The sequence below is a fragment of the Microplitis mediator genome, chromosome 5 (assembly GCF_029852145.1).
Source record: "Microplitis mediator isolate UGA2020A chromosome 5, iyMicMedi2.1, whole genome shotgun sequence".
Taxonomy (NCBI): domain Eukaryota; kingdom Metazoa; phylum Arthropoda; class Insecta; order Hymenoptera; family Braconidae; genus Microplitis; species Microplitis mediator.
This window is the reverse complement of record NC_079973.1, coordinates 20,436,643-20,455,166: the sequence shown is the minus strand read 5'-3', so window position 1 is coordinate 20,455,166 and position 18,524 is coordinate 20,436,643. Positions and strand designations below refer to the sequence as shown.

The window sequence follows — 18,524 nt, the reverse complement described above, 5'->3', positions numbered from 1 at the left end:
TAATTGAAAAATTAAAACAGTTTCAGGGATGAAAAGTAAAATTACTAAAATACTTCGAGTCAAATGGAAAAAATGATACGTCAGTTAACTGTGAGATAAAATATGAATGATAAAAATATGAATAATGTTTTATAAAATAATTTAATAAACTACAGGAAACAGTCGTAAATTATCCTGATTAATTAAAGAAGAAATGTCAATATTAAAATTTAATTCAAACATTCTCTTAATTTTTTAAGTGATAATCCATTAAAATATTTAAAAATAAATAATATTTTCATCATGAATTATAAAATTCATAAATAAATCTTGGCCCAATTTCCACTTGCAAATTTGCTAATTTAATTATTTAATTTTGTACCATTGGATAATGATAAAATTATAATTATTTTAAATATTCAGCGACAACTTGATTAAATGTGTCACATATCAGAAAATTACAACTTCTATTTAATGAATCAAATTACAGAAAGATGAATAATTTCGATCGACCACTACGATGTTTATTTGATTAGGATGATATGTGTCAGACATACGAATTATTAAAGTTAGTAACGTTTCGTTATTTTAATTTTTTTATTAAAAAAATTATTTTTTATTTGAACTTTCGTTCTCTGTCTGAGTTGAAAAAAGAATTATACTCGTGAAATTTTAATTCAATTAAATATTAAATGTATTAAAGAATTCATATAATTTTCTTTAAATAGGGGAAGAGGGGGGGGTCTCACTTCTTTCTGGCCCCTTACCATGTATTTGGTCTCAATATGTCGCGTTTGCTGTGAATTGAAAATCTTCAGATTTGGGGCAAAATGGCCTCCCTAAAAAAAGTTTTAAAATTTGCTTTTTTTTATCCTTTTTACTTTTTCTAGTCTTCTGCCATCAATTCGTACACACAAAAAAAAAATTCTCGACTGAAGGTAAATATTCTTGATTCAAGAAAATTATTTTGGAGACCTAAATTTTCTCAGATAAAGTAGAAATCTTCTCCAACCAAGACGAATTCTCTTGGCTCAAGAAAATCTTGACTTGGTTCCCGCAAACGTTTGTCTTCAAAAATATTTTCTTGACTCAAGATATCTGTTTTTTCTGTGTAATCAATATGCTCGAAAAATAAAAAATTTGGGGCAAAATGGGTTCTTTAAAAAATCTACTGAAATCCGGTTATTATTTTATTTCATCTTAAAAGCTAATTGATAAATTTTTCAAAATATTGATTTTTCGCGCGTTATTATTTTAATGTTTTGTATACAGTTAAATTAAACGGACTATGGTATAAGCTCGGATAGCTCAACTCGAAAAGCACTGGGCGCGTAGCGGACATGGTCTTGGTTCAAATTCCAGATTATTTTCATGCTTTTAAAAACATAATTAATTTCAAATTCAAGTTCATAAGATTTTTTTTTCTAGACGAGCACAATCTCAAACTCTTCGTAAGGGCTCCTTATTCTCGAATCATTTAATTTAAACAAAAATTTTTGGGGGGTTCATTTTGACCCCCTCTCTCCTACTAGAGAAGACTGGGGTAAAAAAAACATTTAAAATAATAATTTTTTTATTAAAAATTACATTAGTGAGTTAAAGTGTCCATTGTTTAATAGATTTCTATAAGAATAGAAAGTATAGACCAATAAAGCGTCTGTTGTATTATTATAATAGTGTCTGCAAGCATTTTGGACCACCCTGGAAGACGTGAGAGGCGTATGATGGCGACCTCACTATCTTACCTCACGATCCTGATCACGATCACGCACGCACGCGGAACCGCCCACTGCGTCCACGACTTCTTCTTTCTCAACTATTTTTTTTTGTATTTTTCATTTTTTCGTATTCGTACTTTACTTTTTTCTGTCTCATCTTTATATGCCATATATTTATCCTTTTTTAGTACTTACACTGTTCATCTTACTCTTGTCCTCTGTAAGTATCCCTTGGCTTGCGTTTACATTCAGCTTCCATTCTCGCAATTCACGTAGTTGCCTTGCTCAGACGCACGTGCGTGCGGGACACAAAGGAATGATAAAAAAAAGTCATGAAAATAAATAAATAAATGATAAAAAAAATAAATCGACAAGCTTGCAAACGTGACCCTTGGAAATTTCTGTAGCAGGATAATCATACCCCATCATCATCACGACGATCTCGAAACGAAATCGATAAATTGCTTCACTGTAATTTCATTTATAAATTTTTTATAATATAAAAAAAAATTATTTTAAGCTGTAATCAATTTTTTTTTTTTTTAATTTTATCTAAAATTAATTTTGCATTCAAAAAAATTATAATCTATTAATTGAATAATTTTTTCAATCAATAAAAAATTTTTTTTTGAAATTTCATAAATATTTTAAAAGTAAACTCAAAAGTTTTGAATCTTGCGACTTAAGTTCAGTTTGTAAATTTTTGGAAACAAAAAAAAATTCACAATAACTTAAACCTAATTAAAAAAAATTTAAGGGTACAAAAGTAAATTTTCCACACGCGTGTTCTTTAAACCCGGACGAGACTCTGAGATAAAGCGATAATACATGAATCCGGGCAATCCGGAATGTACGATTAGGTATTCGTATCTCTTCAGCAGGATCTCGATTCATTCGCGTGCGCTCGTGCCTCCGATCCGTTTTCTCGTGCGGGCACACACACCGCTGGCACCGCCACCGCCGACTTGCACAATATCCCCGGACTCTACACTCCAATACACTCGAAAGAGAACGATATACTAGGCCCTTTTATATTATATATACACCGAGAGTTGTGCACGGCGCTTGTAACTTCTTTGCGTCGCACTGACCCCATCTGACCCACGTGGATGTCCTCGTTCGCTCCGGCTACTTCAGCATCGACATACAACTCCAACAAGAACACACGAGCCTTTCCATCATTAAACATAAAAATCTGATCCTTTACATTCAGAACCTCCAGCATCCAACAAAAAAGTAATTAACAAACACAAAAACATTATTAAATAAACAACAAAAAAAACTATAAACAAAGCAGATTTGATCTATACGAGTGGTCATAAATCGAGCGTCATAAATTCTCTATCGGCAATCGAGGGTCCAAGTAAACACATACATATACATATAAAAGAAAAGCGTGTGGCCACCCTACTCATGCTCGCGACTACATAAAACCGACTAGTTCTGTTCTTAATCCCAGGATCTCCAGTGCAGGGTCATCGTCGGTTCATAATTATTGGTCCGTCTTCTTGAGCAGCGCACCCACGCGAAGACAACGACTACGACGACGACGCTCCTGTCGTCTTTCCCATCTAATTGGATACTCGAGAGTAAGAGAGCGTTGAGTACTCGGTGTGTCCCGTTTTCTTTCTATATCGATCTACTCTTATTTTTTTTTTCTTATTCTTCTCCTTATTTTTATTTCTTCCTTTTCTTATTCTCCTTGAGATTCGCTGGACAATTTTCGATCCACTCGCCACTTAAATTGGAAATTACGATTACACGAAGGAGAAATCCTCATCTTGTATTAGTTCAGTCTTATATATAAATATATATAAATATACTTTTTTCATTTAAGAATATAATACTAAGTAAGATTGCCAGCGACAAAGATTGTCGCCAACTTCTTGAACAACACGTTAAACAAGTATCCAAATGTATATACATTGGAATTAAATACTAAGGAAGAATATTTAATTTAAAAATAAAATAAACAATTGACAAATGAGAGTAGTAATTTAAATATTAATCGTAGCATTACATTAATGTATTAGTGAAGCGCGTTTTATTATTACAACGACGACGACAGTGAAATAATTAACGCTCAAAGCTAATTGGTCCAAAGGGCTCGGAGTCTCGGGTATAATTGCAATATATTTAATTACGCAAGTCACGAGTTGAGAGGTGATAGTAGAAGGGATCTTGGAGATACAGGAGGACAAGAAATGCTGTGGGAGTGAAATGCACGCCCGTTCCGCTTTGTCATAAGATCCTTTTCTCTGTCGGAGAAATATATACATGAAGACTCCGGTCCTGTGTAATATAAGACTGGTGAGTTTAAGATCAGTAGAGTGAAGCTGTATTACACTTCGTCTTCCTTCCTTCCGTCCTTACCTTTTCCTCTTTTACTTGCTTTAGTTATTTACTTACTATATATATATATATATAAAAGAGAGACTTACCTCGGTAAAGTACAGCAGTACGGCAGGGCATGGAAAAGGTACGAGTAGATCATTAGCCATGATTTGTTGTCGGGCAGGCTGCCCAATGACCTCGCGGTCTCGAACGTGAACTCCGTTGGGAGAAACGAGATCTCCGCGCGATCATCTCTCGCGACTGTTGTATACACCCATCGGGTCTGCGAAAGAAAGAGAAGATGTATTAAATGAGTGAGATGGTATATTTAAAAAAAAAAAATAATAATAATAATAATAAAAGAGAGATGAGTACTACGCGGACTTGATCGAGGGTATGCGCGAGTATAAATTGCGACTGATGATAAAATAAAATAGAGCGTGGGATTAAATTCAATTGAACGATAACGAATACTTTTCAACTGTTTTCGTTTAATTTTTTTTTAAATTCATATATATTTTATATGCTTCAGGCATAATTGTATTACATATTTTAATCAAATTTTTTTTACTGCAATTAAACATTTTACATCAACTTGTGTAATTACACATAAATATTTAAAATAAAAATGAAATCTATTTTATTTTTAATAGGAAATTAATCATTTTTAATTATCAAATGTTTTAAATAACTAGTAATGAGTATTATCTTGAGTAGCGTGAATCATTCGTTGTACTCTGATGCAGTTGGTCACAGTTGAAAAGTCTTATATTAGGTGCGGCCGAGGATCCTGCTCATGAACTCTTAAATACATACAAACATATATACAAATACGCATGAATACTAATTTACTACAGCATACACACACACACCAATACGTAACAGACTATTTGACGTGAATACAAGAATTGAACGTCAAGAATGCATGAAGCCAGACTAGATATATAAAGTTAGCGGAAGTGTTAGCAAATGTATATGAAGTATAGTTATAATTTAAATATTTATCTACGCATCTTTGCTTTCACGCAATTGCAATCAATCTTGAAATGTCTCGTACATCAGTTATTTTTAAAATTTTTTTACCATACTAATAATTACTATTACTATTGTTAATGTTATTGATTGCTAGTATACAGCGCAGCATATACAGTCAAAGTGGGTACATAAAATTAAAAAATGCCCAAGTTATCTCCGGGGAGGTATATAAATAATAATAATAATAATAACAATGAGAAATGTACTTAAAGAAAGCAGGTAAATACTCATCTGTAAAACATTGATACCTTCCGGCTCTCGCGGAGTTTTATGATTAAGAGAGCGGAACGAAAGTTATATGACCTTATGACGTGGCATTAGGATCAATGATCGCCAGGCAATAAGTATTGAAAATCAAAAAATCCTTTGTGCATTATGCCTAGTTAATAATGGCGATAAATATGTTATTTTTATTTTTTTTTGTAATAAAATCGTTCAAATAACTTTGTTTTACAATTATTACTGTACGTTATTACATTATGTTTTATAAATAAAATATAATTTGTAGCAATTTATCAAGAAGTAAATTTATTTTTATAAATTTATCAAGTCGGGATAAGAAACAAGTTGAATTAAAAATAATAGTAATGGAGAGAAATAAAGTGCGTCCGGGGCCACCGTGTGAGTTATTTCGCAATCTTAATTAATAGCTGATTCAAGTTTAAAGAAAGATTTAAAGATTGGCCAATTAAGCGAGTAAAAAGGTTAAAGTGTGTGTAAAAAAATAAATAACCTAGGTTTATTTAGAAATAAAAATAAGTTGTGAAGAAAAAATAGCGTGCGTGCGTGCGGTTTAACTTTCGGCGAAGGTTAAAATTACGCAATCTTTTGTTCCGCGAATGGACTGGCGAATTTTATTTAAACAAAGGGGCTGGATAGAGTATAGAGGACAGGACAGGATTGTTTTAATTTACGACTGGAGACAGAGACGAGGAATTTTAAAATAAAATCATGACAATCGAAATATTTCATCGCGTTTCGTTTATTGTCGTTTCATGAATAGGAAATATATAAACGAATAGAAAAATAATAGCAACACGCTGTTAAAAATTGGGAGTGAATACGGATTCTATTTTAATCTACGGAGTTCCGGAGCTTAAAAAAAATAACTCCGCACAAGGAGTGAATAGGGATTTTTTTATGGGCGGAGTGATTTCGGAGTGACGCGGATTTTATTTAAATCCGCATTCACTCCGGTCCGGAGTTTTAATAGATAGATAGATAGATAAATATATTTATTTGATCCCAGAGCCAAAAAATACAAAAAATCTTATAAAATATATACATGTGCATGTTTTACATTTTTTAACAAAAAGATTAATTAATTAATTATTGACATTCAAAAAATGATTAAAACAAGCAGTCTCAAATTCTACAAAAGTTTGCATTGTCGTTAGTTCTGGCGGTAAAGAATTCCATAAGTGCATACCATGAATTAAAAACGAGTTTTCATATATTGATGATCTACATTTTGGTATTGTTCAGTAGTCTTGCTTAATATCTCCTCTACGTAACAAAACAGGCAGAAACTCTAATTTCGATCTAAATAGTTGATTAAAGTTCAAATGCATTTCTTTATAAAATAGGCAAGCAATAAAAAAGTCTCTCCTCGATTTTAACTTTAACCAACCTAATCTTTTAGAATACGCACTGACATGTTCAAACCTAGCAATTTTATAAATAAATCTAACACACGCATTCAGTTTCCTTTGTCATTTAAGTTGTAATCTATTTGTAATATTAGTAAAAGCTGCAGTACAAGTTTTAATACTTAAATAAATTTATATTTAATAAAAACAGCTGTTAATTAGAAACATAATTTTTTCAATAAATAATTCATTCAGATATTAATAATTTAACTTAAAATATTATGTTTTTAATTTATAAAATGTTTTAGTAACACACTAAATTATAATTTCATATATTTAATACATAGTGAAAATATGAAATTATTGAATAGCTACAGTGACATAGTTTTTATGGGAACATTTGATATTTCGGTACAATATGAAATGTTATCTCGTGGTATGACTGATGTAAGTCATACAATAGTTTGATACTCAGTGAAATTATATTTATTCTAGTTTTATTATCAGCTGCTTATAATTTTTAAAAATCATTTCGCGTGAATATATGGAATATGGAATATATGGAAAGGAAGCTCGTAATTATTTCCGTACTCAATATAAATGTCGAAATATCAAAGTATCAGTTACGATTTTTAAAGTTCAAATAGTAATTTTTCTTACATAGACAATAAATTTTCATACTTATCCTGTAATTATTCACGTTTTAATCACAAATAAAAAAATTAACATTTAGAATGATGGTATTTACTGATAACTTTATCATTATATTACTTGTCATTCTCAATTTATATAGTTCATTTTTTTCCGTGTAATTAATATTTTCCGAAACTTCCGAAGGGGAGTGAATAAATAAAAAGTCATCCACTTCGCGTTTACTCCGCAAATTTTTTACAGTGCAACAATAATAAAATCTAAAAAAAACACGTTAGCACTGAAGACGAGTGAGATTTTGTGCGTGTGATGGTTGATTAAATGACAAGAGAACAGGCTTGTTGCTCCACGGGTTACGCTCTTTGGAACTTTAGTCAAAGTGCTCTACTAAACAGCACTGATAGTTCCAGTTCGATAAACTGAAATCAAAATAGCTGAGCATGAAATTAGAATAGACTGAAATTAAAGTTATGTTAGTGTTCGATTAACCATCAAAAATCATCAGATATTGATTAATCTAATCATCTTTTGAAGCAATCTGATCACTTCAACTTCATCTCTTATCACAATTTAATAATAATAGTAATAATAATAATAATAATAATAATAGTAATATCCGTAAAAAGTATTTATATTATTAAATACTTTTAAAGTTTTTAAATAATTTATGTTCTTTAATAATTCAAATTTTGACAGAAACAGTAGAAAAGCATTTAATATTTACAACTTTAAAATGTACTTACTCATTTATTAACTTATTAATTTTACTACTTTTACAATTCTATACCAACTTAAATAGATAACAAAAATTTATGATAATTATTTTTGATTTCATTAGATGTTTTAAATAATTAAAAGTTGAATTCTTATGTGAAAAATGTTAATTAACGAATTCCATTACATAAGTACGAGAAGAATAAAATAATATGTAGAGTAAATAAATATCTGTAACAATTTCTAAATAAAGTAAAAAAAGTATATAATGATTAGTTAACTTAAAAAAATAATTAAAATAATTGATTGCCATTGGCCTAGAATAAAGTCTGAGAAGCGAGGATTGGAAAGGAGCAGATTCCAGCTACGCAACGTGCTCACGCAGTCAAGATCATCTCGGAGCCTTCGAGGAAGCGTTGCTGCTGAAGAAGAGGGGGAGGCATGAGAAGGACTATAAGACGAGGTACCGCGAGGAGGGGAGGAGAAGGAGGAAGATGAGAAGAATAGCAGGTATAAAGCACAAGGTACCCTTTTGCTCGCGATACGCGCTCTCGATGGGACTGGGCATCCAACGGCTCTTCAGCTCACGCGGGACGCTGATCTGTGACCCGGATCCTCCCTACCACAGACAAACCTTTCTTACTCTCTTGACTTCTCTTTTCTTCACCACCGATTTAGCTTCTCCACCACCACCAGCATCGACACTACCACCTTATTCAACTTGTCCTCATCTTACTTGAATTTATTCTCAGCAGCTTATTCCCGTCCTTGTTTCTCTTAACTACATCCAGCAGGACCATCCTCACGCCGGCGCTTCAGCTATACAATCTCGCTTACCGTTGTTACCTTCCACACACACTCGCAATATATTTATACAGCTACAAACTGCATAGCACACACATTGGGAAAGAGAGAAAGAGTTAAGATGCTCGGGTCCACGTACATCCGCAAAGATCTCCCTGTGTGAGCGTTGTAGGTATACCCAAGTAGTGGGAACGCTCTGCACGCATCCAGGATAAAAAACGACGCCACGGTCTCGAGTTTTACCGAATACGTAATTCCACGGTCAGGGTTCAGCCAATAATCTGGTTCATTCCGCGTGTGCATTCACTTGTCTTTCTTTCTTTCTTATTTATTTTTTTTTTTTTTCATTTTTGTTTCTTGTTGTTCTTTCTTCTTCGCGAACTCTTGTTTGACTCGATTCTTATATGTTGTATGTATACTGGGATGAGGTAAAAAGGATAAGGATAGAGAGTAAAGAAGTCTCGTGGGCTATCGTCGAAGAATCTTCCGCACTGTATACGCCGCAATCTTCGCCTCGGGCTTGACTTCATGACCAGGGAAAAGAGTGTTCGTGGAAGGTGTGCGCTCAACTGTACTTTGGGATCGCACAGAGAGCTCTCTTTTTATCCGGATATTTTTTTTCCTTTATTTGAAATAGTCTTTGTCTTAGTTTTAGTCTTATAGTCTTGATGTGTATAGTGTGTGTATGTGTGTGTGTGTAGATAATAGCCACTGTCGTTTCACTACTCATCTCGGCTGTCTTCTCTTGCCTATTCTACTCCCTCTATCTTTCTCTTCACTTGGATGAGTCGATCTCCACCTTCGCGGAATTTACTCAGCATCCAGATTGGATGAGAATCCAAGATCGATCGTTTCTCTCTTGTGAACGGACCGCACAATTCACCTCGTGATCGTGCTGACAGATGATTTAACGATTCTGTACAGTCGTCACGTTTCAATTTCTAGGCTTTGTATATATAGTGCTCTATGTATACCATATACTATACATATATATATATATGTATACCATATTTGCAGTGGGAGGTTTTGCAATGTGAGAACAATATGCGGATGCGTGCAGTCCATGCAATATTTATTTTTCTTTATTCTTTATTCTACATGACTATGGATTAGATGATTTGTAGTTTACGTGAAAATCCGGTCATTTCTCTGGCCCACATTTTTTTTAATTTTTATAATTTTCCATTTTTTATATATCATATAATTATTCTAATTTCAATAATTCACTTTAAAAGACGTCATCTAAAATTATAACGCATACTAGAGAACACTTTGAGTTCATAAAAAATTAAATTTATTATCGCAATCAAATGTCAGTATCTTTATAAAAAAAAAAAACTAAAACCCATTTTTTATGCAAAAAAATTACAATGCGTCTTAAATTAATTTATTTTCTTCTTTAAAGTGATTTATTTCGGTGAAAACAGTCAAAATTAGTGTCATTTAGCAGTCAAAATTTTTTTATGATGACATTTTTCGGTAGAAATTTAAAAAGCACTTCTCTGGAAAAATATTTCTCGCGTTATCAATAATACGATTTTATAAGGCATAATATTCTCAACAAAAAAGCCCATTACATAAAGATTTATAGCTGGAAAACTGTCTGGAACTTAATTTTTTATTACCGTTCCGATAAATCAGTCACCACTTTTCAAGTTTTGACATCATAAAAAAAAATTAAAAAACTATTTCGTAGAAAATTTTATGTTGCAGAACAAAGATTTTTTTATGGAACAAAGTTTTGGCAACGTCATATAATTTATCGCGACTTTTCAAAATTGTAATTAAGTATATAACCTTTGAGATTTTTTTTCCCGGAAAAATCTTCATAAATTTGGTCAAAAATATAGAAAATATATTTGGGACGCCCAAGAAAAAATTTGTCAACAGTAATAAAAATTTTTTATTTTCTTGACTTCAGTGAAATTAAAAAATTCGACGTTTTTTAATTAAATGCATGTTATTTTTATTGTCCAAATTAAAAATTAAGAGTTGATTCTAACTTAGTGTGAAATTCGTTTTTTAAAAAAAATTATTCTAATTATTGTATAAAAAAAAAAAAAAACATATAGCGTGTAAAAGATATAATAGAGTATCGATATACTAGAAACATCAGCTCGTTAAAGTTTGGCTATTAGTGGGTTTCGAAGTTGAGACCGCGAATTTCCTAAGCGAGTCCATTTCGGTCTTCTCACTTAATATTTTCCATTAATCATTAATAATAGAAAAAAAAATATCAAAATAATATCCAATACAGATATAAAAATGACGTATTTGTAAGAATGATTGCACTGTGCACTCAGCTATGAAAAAAAAAATAAAAATGGTGGATAGTAACATGGATGACAAAAGACATGAATCTAGGGTGGATTCGCTACCAAAGCCATACTAAAAATTACTATGGCACACTACTTCCATCGTAATCTCAACCCATAGCTTGTAATAAATATAAAAGTATTCTCTCAATCCCCCTATTCGTCCAATAGCGGACACCGAATAATATAGGTATAGATATACATACAAATATGAATAGAGTGGTAGCGTAAATGCAAACTACTAGAGGCCTAGTCCTCGTCGGATAGGGTGTGCCAGTATATTATTTGGCGTGGCTCCAATCGGCCGCAAGGCTCACTTGATGTTTTTCATCTTAGCGCGGTCCTGTCCCCCCGAACAAAAGACAAACCCAACGTGAAAACGGTATGTGCGCAAAAAGGAAAAAAAAATATATCCAAACCCGAAGCATAACGAAAAAATTCCTCTTGACTATATCGACAATGCGGAATTCATCCACCCATCATTATTTTTTTCTCTCCTCTTTCCCTCTCTTTTATTCTTTATCCTATATTTTTATTTCTATATTTCCTTCATGCTTTTTATTTTTTACATTTGTATATTTTAAAAATATCTCGATAGATGGAAAAATGAGCAATCTACACTTTTGTTCAGCCAGAAGCTAATATAAAGACGACGTATTTTTTCAACTGCATCTAATATTAATATCGAGGTACAAAAGGAATTTATTTTTTCGATATCTACAAAAAAAAATTAATAAACTGGTACTATTGACTCAGAGCTAATTTTTAATGTTGTACGTTCTTTAAAATATTCCATAATTCTATAATTAAATCTAAAACCTAGTTTCTATAAAAGAAGATAAAAAATTTTTTTTTAATCATAGGTTTATGATAACAACAAAAACTTCTTTATTGTAGTTTTTTATAAATTGATAATGTAAATAAATTATGAATTGAAGTGATCCTACCACTTACAAAATAAAAAAATGGCTACTCGTTCTAAAATTATGCGACTTAGTCGAATCATATTTAATATGAGTTCCATTTTATTTGTAGTCCTCCCTAATTAAAAAAAAAAAAAATTAAACTAGCAAACGCTTTGAAAATACAATTTACCCTTCTCGAAAAATTTTGATTGCATTGCCCGAGGTGTTAAATTTACCACCTCTTTTCCTACACGGTGTCGTGTAAATGACTCGATGTAGAAATTTTTGTGTGAAAATTATACCAAATATCGTGTTAAATTTAGGTGGTGTGAATTAAAAATCTTTACACCATCGAACGTATAAATATGTAATTTATGATAATTTCGCGTTCAGAAGAATAATCATAAAAATATTGAAATAGTAAAAGTACTATTTAATATCTGACAAAAATTAATATCAGAATTATAACGAGTAACACGGACTGGTGTAATAAAGTAGGTTACACCGCGTTAAAATGAAACGGATGGATAATTTACGCCGATGATTTTTCACACCGTTATTTCATACTACACGGCCGTGTAGAGCTCTTGGGGACTATTTTTACACCAAATTTTGTACAATGTAGATACAGTTTTGAGGTAATAACACCGAACGGTGTGAAAGATAATACTCATACCGTATTAAAAGTACACTTCTTCATGATTCACATCGAAAAATTTTTACACCGTCAATTCACACAGAGGTCACCGTGTAAAGTCGTCGAGGACTATTTTCACACCAAAAATTTTTTACTGTGTAGTAATTTTTTATGTTTGTTTCAATTTCCGTCAGGCGGCCAATCTGGCCCGGCTTTACTATGACACCATAAGCATTTTAAACAAGAATAATTTATCCGTGTAAGAAAATATTTTCAAACTATAAAAAATATTTTGTCTCTCAAACGGAAATAAATGACAATAAAAATTTCTTAAGACTAATTTCTATAAGTACTTAATGGCCTAAAAATTAAAAAAAAAAATAAGCGTAAATAATTCTTTATAATTTTTTGAAAATATATAAGAATAAAACGCTTACAAAATGATAATGGTACCCAGTGATATAATAAACATAAAAAAAGATAATCAGATATGCCAGGACAAACCGTTACAATGAGTTTGACGCGGCACGGATGATTCTTTGATCGTAGGAGGAGGTCACTCGTGATCGAGAGCGCGTTCCGGGTTCACGCGTTGCCAGCTTTTTTATTGGTTACTGGATAAAACGGCAACTACCATACAATCTATATGTTAAACTAAAACTCTCTTAACATTTTACATTACATTACTTCTCTACTCTTTAGATGCTGCTCTGAGTAATTCCTCGGCTGCTAGCAGCCTCAAGTCCACTACGATATGTCCTATAAAGCGCACTGCGTACTACGGATAGATACACGCTGCATAAATAGCCAAGACGGCTGAGCAAGCCGCCGAGTAGTACTTGAGCAAGAGTATACACGGAACGTGGGAATTGGAGCATTATATACATTGGTAGTTGGTAACAGCAACAACAACAGCAACAACATCCAGAGAAGTACAACTTGACAAGACAACCCTTTTATAAATCACCCGTACATCGTTTTCCTCTGCGGTAGGTCGGTAGCTAATTTATTTTTTTTTTTTATTCAAACACTTTCAAATTGAAATAACTGTTTAATTATTTTTATTACTTTGATAAATTTAAAAAAAATATAAAGTGTATAGTTTATTTGTTATAAAAAATAATTTATAGAAATATGTATTAAAAATCTGGATGGATGCAATATTAAAAGCTCGACAAATTGAAATGAATGATATTTAATAAAATATAAAATAAGCATTTGCTTTTAAAATATCTTTTGAACTCGTGCTTGTGCGTTTTTTTTTATTGCTATTATTTATATATTTTATTTCGTCGATTTAAAGATATGAATGTATAAAAATGCATTTAGCGAATCTTATTGGTTTCGATCATGGCACATGAAGTTATAAAAATCATTATTGCGTTTCCATGGATACCGTTTAATCGTTAAAGTCGTTGGTTATTCGCATTGCGTCACATGATACATTATAAAATGAGTTAAAAAATTCACATATTAATTATCCAAAGAGACTAAAGTTATATCAGACATTTTTCTGTTCTGATTTAAAATAAAGTTCTTTTTTTTATGATTAATTTTTTTTTAATATTTCAAATCGAAATTTATTAATCAACTTATATTTATAAGTTATATGAGATGCAGATTTATTTTTGACACTTTTCCTTATAAATTTTATTGCAAATCACATTTACTACTTAAACTTAAACGAGAATCTCAGTAGTTATTATATTTCATTAACAATCTGATAGACAAAAATTTTTCCTATTTTTTTGAAAGTCCCTCAGACTTCGATCTTCGAGCTCGAAAACTCAATAAAACGCGATGATTGCTCGGCTGCCCAATTTCAAAACACAGTAACTGACAAAAATAAAATTTTTGAAATATGCATCGAATCATGCTCACAAGACCCCACTGGAACTAAAAATACTAAAAAATCGATTTCGAAAAATTTGTCACTTACTGTGTTTTGAAATTGAGCAGCCGTGCTACATTGAACATCAAAATCCTTCAATTAGTTTAAACGATATCGACGACCAAGAGCTGAAAAAATAACATTTTATGTCATTTTCCCCGGATAAATCATGATACAGTAGGACCTCGTTATAAGACTAGCTCGGGGCTGTAGAGGAAAAAATTCTTAGAATTGAGGTACCTCCACTATTGTGCTTAACAGTGTTTGCACCCAAACCTCGCTATAAGACTATCACCGTTTTGCGTTTTATTTATGTATTCGGTTCAACTCTACTCTATTATACCGTGAATCTATTTAATAAATAAACAGAATTTTGTCGTTCTTTTCTGTTAATTAATTATCTGACACTACGAGATTTCAAGTATTCTTTATGAAAATAAATTATTTAATCTACAATCTTTATGTATGTATGTACATTTTATCTCCGATTTTAGTCGTACCGGACGTTAGTCTTATAGCGAGGTTTCGGCGCAAAACTTTTATTGAGTTGTTGGTGGGGAAAGCGTTCCGAGCGAGTTTTAACAAATTGAGGGGAAGAGTCTTATAACGAGGTCTTATTGTATAATGTACTATAATGTGTTTGAGTTTGAAAAGCTCATAAGAAAACAATGGCATACAAAAGTATTTCCGAGCTCGAAGAGCTCGAAAATGTATTCACTTCAATGTTTTCAGTTCAAGGAGTTTTTGGGCTGGCCCTGCGGGGCCAACCAATGCCCAGATTTTTTATTTTCATTTTACGGGAGGATAAGTTATAGCTCCGTTTTGCAGAAAAATCACAGAAACGCGAGCTAATTGCTTACTAAAATGACATAAGTTGTACAAAGATTAAATCAGTATACTTGAGTTGGTTAGGTTATGTGCTTACATTAATAAGTTAATTTTAACACGAAAAGTCTGTTAAATTTTCTGTCAAAATAACAGATTTTATGTGTTTATTTAATACAAAAATTTTTGTAGACCGCTTGCATATACTATATAAAAAAAGTTAATTTTTTCTTTAGCGCTCCACTTGACCCGGCTTTACTCCAAATTAAAAAAAAACCAATTGTCGTATAATGGCGATTAAAATATAGAGTTTTTGGTTTTGCGGTTTATGATCAACGTTACGATAAAATAAAATAGCTTTTAGTACAAAGTATAAATACATTTATATAGAAACAAATAAATAGAATATGTCCATATACACGAGAATTTTATTGTCAAAAAGCGAAATTGTATATAAAGAGAGAACGAATGTGAATTCAGCGATTCGCGTGGCAATTACGAATTCAATTAAACGACAAAATTAAATTGTATGATTACAGAATGACCACGGATTATTGACGTAAATTCAATGCAATTTATGCTGAGGATATAGTTGCTACTCTCGTTGGAAATTTTGTATTATAGTAGTAGTAGCTGATATATCGTTATAATCGAGAGTGACTGATGTATAATATGTACGCATGTGTTTAAATATTTAGTATGGATATACCAATGTATCAATGCATCGAGAGATACATGAAATTTTGCGTAGAAATTCACAATGATAATATACGCAAGCTTGAATTATACGTTCACATCAAGTAACACCAGCAATTAACGGCAAGCGACAGCCGTCCACATAAATCAACGTTAATAACCCCAATCCGGTGCTTACTGGATTGTTTCTACAGTCAGGATAACTCGCGTGCGGCTAAGCAACATTTTCGCCGTATATCGTATACCGGCCAATCCTCGCTTTGCTGTGATGCCAATGTAATACTACTCACAAAATATCCACTGAGAACAACCCTTCCGTATTACTAATTTCGCTGTCAAAACTTACGTTTTCGAAAATTTTTTATATTAACAAACGATTTAGAACAGCGACTATTTAATGATACAGCAGATGCTAATTGACCGAAATCGGACATGGGTGTACCTGAACATCGGAACGTCTATCGCGCAATGAAAAGAAAAAAAGAAAAAATTGAAAATTAAAAAACCTACTAGATGACTAGATTTCTGAGTTGTTTTGCATATATCCATGCAGGAGTTTCAGAGTTGAACGACGGGCCGCTACTTGGCCCAGTACTGGGGAGCCTAGCTTTGGCACACCTATATTGGCCCATGCTTGGCTCAAGATTGGGTACTCATTTCTGTCCGTTACAATGATTTCCCGGGCTTGGGCCAAGACTGGATAACCTAGCCTTGGCCATTACAATGATTACCCGAGCTTGGGTCAATACTGAATGCCCCTGCCTTGGCCGTCTAATGGCAACTCAGACTTGGGCCAAGGTAGGATTACCCAAGTTTGGCTATATCTATGGTTTATTTAAGTAGATCATATAAATGTATCAGTACAACATTAGTAGGTTCGTCCAGTAGCTACCGTTCGGCCCAGCAATCAGAAGGACGGCAGTTCGCGCCCAGAGCCCAGCAAAATTTTCACTGAGTTTTTTCACATCATTTACCTCCCTTAGATAATTTAAACGTTAATGATCATGAGTTCTACGAGGTTAATAATAATAAAATTTTTTTCTAATTAAATTCATTCGTTTCCTCGATGTATGGGCCAGGACTGGCAACGAAGCATGGTCCAGGTCTGGCAACCAGACTTGGCCCAAGATTAATTATCATTCCAGACTTTTACTAAAAACTGGGCCAAGACTGGCTTACAAGCCTGGTCCAAGGTTCTGCAAAGTTGGGCCAAGTCTGGGCCCGTGGTAGTTCCCTCTCTGGGTAAGGTAAGAGACTCAGTACCCGGTCAGGGAACTAGTACTCGATTACTCCATCTATTTGTAAATTTACATCTACTAAATACTAAATATTAAGATTAAAATAAAAATAAAAATAAATAAGTGGAACAAATCCCCTTACTATAAACAAGATAATAGAATAGGATTAATCTGATGTAATAGAGTTATCGTGACCGGTATGTAAATTATTAATAAATATATACTTAATTGTGTGTTCAATTGTCGCGACATTAAGATATTAAATGGATTGAGAGTTGAGAGTGTATAGGAAGCTAGATGGCAACCAGAAAGGGGTGATAAAGCGCGTTAAATAGTCACCTGTATAGTGTTGGTTTTTGTACGAGAGTGAGTGCAAGCACATGGATTTCTCTGTGTATACAAATCCGTTCACACGAGTGTGAGAGAAAGAGCTAAAGGTAGTAGGGAGTAAACAGAATTTGCATGGAAACTGTGCTAGTAGGTCGCGCGTTGGAAGCATTTAATGTCCCACTAAATGTATAGATATATACATCGGTAACTGCATCGCATTATATAGGGGCGTAATGTGATCTTTTCAAACATCAGAATAAAATTTACTGTCGTTCTTATTTACCAACCTAGAATATACTTATTTTTTAACTTCCTGCTATGAAAATTGAAAAGTTTAAAAAAAAAGGAAGTTATTGGTTTCGGTCCAATTTGCGAAAATCGAGTTTTTATCAGATCTTGACGTTTAGAGGTCCTAGGAAACTATTTTGACTATTTCCGGTCGTGTGTGTGTGTGTAAACTTTTTTGTCCGACGATATCTTTGGAACGAATTAACTGATTTGAACATTTTTGGCGGCAATCGAAACGGCTTATCAAGACTTAGAACTGATTAGCTTTTGAAGTCGATCGATTAAGTAGATTACAAGTTATACGAAAAATAAAAATGACAAAAAAATTGTGTTTCAAGTTTCTGTTGCATAACTCGTAAATTGCTGGACCGATTCATTTCAAAGTTCGATTAAATCTGATTCTCATCAAACTCTTTCAATTATCGCAGATCACGTGCAAATCGGTCGATTTGTTCCAAAGTTACATTTGACAAAAAATACTTATTTTTAGCGAAATGGATGTTTTTTCGGTCCAATAGTTTTTTGACTTCGAAGAGCTCAAATGTTTACTAATAATAATGTTGTCAAGCTCTCGG

General features: G+C 32.5%; 1 protein-coding gene across 2 annotated transcripts in view; it reads left to right on the top strand.

Annotated features, from left to right (window-relative positions):
• The window catches only part of LOC130668432 (ras association domain-containing protein 4), a 208,646-nt gene extending 194,795 nt beyond the window's left edge, over positions 1-13,851 (top strand). The window contains exons 9-10 of one of the 2 annotated variants that reach the window (XR_008990013.1): positions 8,342-8,530; positions 13,384-13,851. The gene's annotated coding sequence lies outside the window, so the exon portion shown is untranslated. The remainder of the gene's footprint in view (positions 1-8,341; positions 8,531-13,383) is intronic. The other variant, XR_008990014.1, reaches the window with a different exon arrangement.
• Positions 13,852-18,524: the final 4,673 nt, after the last annotated feature.